The 4,245-nt window shown below is 47.5% G+C and overlaps 1 protein-coding gene across 1 annotated transcript in view; it reads right to left on the bottom strand.

Moving 5' to 3' along the window:
* The window catches only part of LOC105891807 (nuclear pore membrane glycoprotein 210-like), an 11,831-nt gene extending 10,578 nt beyond the window's left edge, over positions 1-1,253 (bottom strand). Inside the window, exons 1-2 of the mRNA XM_031576084.2 lie at positions 920-1,253; positions 604-705 (exon numbers count right to left, since the gene is read on the bottom strand). The gene's annotated coding sequence lies outside the window, so the exon portion shown is untranslated. The remainder of the gene's footprint in view (positions 1-603; positions 706-919) is intronic.
* Positions 1,254-4,245: the final 2,992 nt, after the last annotated feature.

Raw genomic sequence — 4,245 nt, 5'->3', positions numbered from 1 at the left:
GCTCGGGCCATTCTCACAGGCACTGGAGGCTGTGTGTCCTTTACAGTAAGGCACTGGAGGCTGTGTGTCCTTCACAGTAAGGCACTGGAGGCTGTGTGTCCTTCACAGTAAGGCACTGGAGGCTGTGTGTCCTTCACAGTAAGGCACTGGAGGCTGTGTGTCCTTCACAGTAAGGCACTGGAGGCTGTGTGTCCTTCACAGTAAGGCACTGGAGGCTGTGTGTCTTTTACAGTGAGGCACTTGAGGCTGTGTGTCCTTCACAGTGATGCACTTGAGGCTGCGCATGCAGTGATCATTTGCTGCTGTAGAACACACGTCACGTCATGCCAGTGGCCGGAGGTACTCACCGTGACGAGTGGGTGTGGCCGGAGGTACTCACCGTGACGAGTGGGTGTGGCCAGAGGTACTCACCGTGATGAGTGGGTGTGACCAGATGTACTCACCATGACGAGTGGGTGTGGCCATATGTACTCACCATGGCGAGTGGGTGTGGCCAGAGGTACTCACCGTGATGAGTGGGTGGAGCCAGAGGTACTCACCGTGATGAGTGGGTGTGGCCAGAGGTACTCACAGTGGCGAGTGGGTGTGGCCAGAGGTACTCACCGTGACGAGTGGGTGGTTGTAAAGAGTGATGGCGCGAGTGCCCCACTGAACGTCCTCAACCAGTCGCAGAGTCACTGAGCCGACCACTGAAGACCAGTAGATCTAAACACGCAGACACACACACACGCACACACACGCACACACACGCACGCACACACGCGCACACACACACACACACGCGCACACACACACACACACACACACGACACACGTATATGCACAATTTTTCATACCTAAATTTTGTATCGGAATCCAACTAATTGAGCTTTTACTGAAATCTGAAATCCCATGTAAGTTTGTGCTGCCTGTGTGTTACCTGGGCAGTGACTGTCACCGCTCCTCTCTGACCGTGGGCCTGGCATACCAGCCGACCTGTCAAACACAGACAGCCAGGCAATCATAAGGTACATGTGCAGTACAAACAGACATCACCAGATGGCACACAGACAGCAAACTGTAAACAAACCAACACACACACACATACTCTCTCTGTCTCGCTCCCTGGTTTGGCGCAAACATGCTTTTAGAGTACAGGAATCCTTTCCATATCAAACTGCTTCTTGTCTCTCAAACACACACACACACAAATATGCACACACAGTCTTACTCTTCCTTTCTTTTTCTCTCACTCCCTTTGCACAATATCTAACATGCTATCTGGTGTACATGCCCAAACCATGCTACATGTTTTTATAGCATGGTAATCCTTTTCATGTCAAACTTTGCTTCTTGTTTCTTAAACACACACACACACACACACACACACACACACACACACAGACAAACACACACACACACACACAGACACACACACACACGCACACGCACACGCACACGCACACGCACACGCACACACACACACACATACCATGCACTTTGTACTGTTTCTTTTCATTGGGTATGTCGACGATGTCCATTAGGGTCGGCTCTGAGGGCAGGGAGAGCAGAGAAGGGTTGGAGGATGACCACTCCAGTGTTGAAAAAGTGAAGTTGTCAAACTGCACTCCCTTGTGGTCAAAGACAGCCACCTGCAACACAGTATCCCCAGTGCTGGACACTGCTAACTATGTGTGTGAGAGAGAGAGAGAGAGAGAGAGAGAGAGAGAGAGAGAGAGAGAGGGAGCAAGCACAAGAGACAGAAAGATAGAAAGAGAAGGAGAGAGATAAAAAGAGAGAGGGAGAGAGAGAGAGAGAGTGAAAACGAGACCACTAGGTGAAAGGAGGTCAATGAGTTGATTAGAGTCATACAGGACAATGAAGCTGATTGTGAATCAACACACACACTCAATAAGCAGAACATTTCTAAACCAACGGCAGCTGATAAATACATGCTGTTCTGTGATTTATGTGCTAATTTCAAAATAAAACAGCAACATGTTTTCATTACTGATGTGCTACACAATGTGATTGATGGAGCTGTCTTCTGAGAGGATGACTTATGACTGCGAGAGAGTAAGTGCTAGTGCATTACACAGAAAGAGAACGGAGAGCCGCTCAGCCACTTTCCAAGAAATGGCTCACTGGGCTGTGTTTGGGTCATTACATTTAAAGAGGTAGTGCACATTTTTGAGCTGTGTTTTTGGAGCTGTAAACTAGCCGATATGACTGTACTGTGATGAAACACATCAATGCTGGTGTTACGGTAATATTGAAAAAAAATTTAAAATCAAAATCCACACTTTATGGGTTGAAAATGGCTCAAAACGGCATCTACCGTTTAAAATCATCCTGCAAGACCAATGCTGACGTAGAGTTGACCGTTTGGGATTTATCTACGTCATGAAATGGGCCGCACACCTCCCCCAGCCCCCGCCCCCGCCCGTGAGGGGGAGTCAAAATGATGTAGTGGGTGGAGTTAGACTCCGAGCTGAGAGTGAACTTACACTCTAAGTAGAACTTTAGCACTAAGTATTTGTGTGTGTGTGTGTGTGTGTGTGTGCACAAATGTTAATGTGTGTGTGTTTCACGACGAATCAGCGTACAGAGATGAAGTACAGAAACTGACAGTGTGGTGCTCAGACAACAATCTGTCACTGAACACCACAAAAACGAAATAATTAATTCTGGACTACAGAAGGCAAAGTGCAGTTCCGGCCCCACTCTACATCAACGGGGACTGTGTGGAGAAGGTCCACACCTTCAAATTCCTAGGAGCCAACTTGATGACCTCTCATGGTCTGTCAACACCTCAGAGACAGTAAAAAAGGCACAGCAGCGACTACACTTCCTGAGAGTACTCAGGAAAAACAACCTGGAGTGTAAACTGATGGTGGCCTTCTACCGCACCACTATCGAAAGTGTACTGACCTACTGCGGCGTGGTACTCCGGTTGCACTGCAGCAGACAAGAGAGCCCTCCAAAGGGTCATCAACACAGCACAAAAAATCACTGGCTGCTAACTGCCCTCCCTGAAATCCATTGCCCGCTCCCGCTACCTTAGCAGGGCCAATAACATCTTAAAAGACTCCTCTCACCCAGGCCACCACCTGTTTACTCTCCTGCCCTCAGGCAGACGGTACAGATCCTTTAGAGCAAGGACCACGCGTCTTAAGAACAGTTTTTTCCCGACGGCCATCAGAACTCTAAATACAGACATGCACTAAACACTAAGCACTTTATTGACTACAAGTCACATACCATCTCAGTCACCTTACACATGTGCATAAACAAAGTTGTCTGTGTTTATTGTAAAGCACCTCAGGGAAGTACTGTTGATGTATTTATTGAAGTACTTTAGTCTATGTCACCGCACTTTGTTCAACTCTTAATGTATATACTGTATATATATATTTTTGGACTGTTCCTACTGTTTTTGGATAGTTGTAGTATTGTTGTGTTATATGTTGTTGTTGTGTTATATGTTGTCCCTCGTCGCACCAACAGGAGAAGCACTCAAAATTTCGTTGTATAAATACAATGACAATAAAGGCTTTTCTATTCTATTCTATTTAGTGTGTGTGTGTGTGTGTGTTTCTGAACTTTTAGAGCGAGTGTGCAGATTGATTGTCTGTGTGTATGTGTGTTACAGAAATGTAGGTCCAGAGAGTGACTGTATGTCTGTATATATCTGTGTATGTGTGTGACTGTGTGTGAACTTGTGTGTGTGTGTGCATTTGTGTGTTTTGATGTGCTGCCAATGGAAAAACCCTCTTGCACACAAATGGAGACCCAGGCATGCGGTTTCCATGGAAACTGACATCACACTTCACCCCGCATATCGCAAATAATTGCATGAGAGAGGTGGGGAGAGGAGTGAAAGTGCAAAAGAGAGGGAGGGAGAGAGAGAGTGCGTGAAAAAGCGAGAGAGAATTAGAGGGGGGTGTGTGTGTGTGTGTGGGGGGGGGGGGGGGGGGGGCAGAGTGTTCTACTGGGGGACGTCGCTGTGAGGAAGTCTTTCCCAGTCCTTTAACAGCCATTTCTAGCTCCTTTATCGAGCCCCACGGACACCCTCAGGTTTCCACGGCGATCATATCTACATAACTTATGCAAAACAGATGCCTTAGAGTCTCCGTTGCTTTTATAGCACCCAGTGAGGCTCTACCACATCAGGGCTAATTATGATGCTGCTTATTGAGAGCCGCATCTCACGCTGTTTGTCATCCCCCCCCTGTCCTTTCTTTCCTGCCTTTCAGATAGGCGCCC

Source organism: Clupea harengus, chromosome 11 (genome assembly GCF_900700415.2).
Source record: "Clupea harengus chromosome 11, Ch_v2.0.2, whole genome shotgun sequence".
Classification (NCBI taxonomy): domain Eukaryota; kingdom Metazoa; phylum Chordata; class Actinopteri; order Clupeiformes; family Clupeidae; genus Clupea; species Clupea harengus.
The sequence above is the reverse complement of the archived record's forward strand: the minus strand, read 5'-3'. Positions and strand labels throughout refer to the sequence as shown.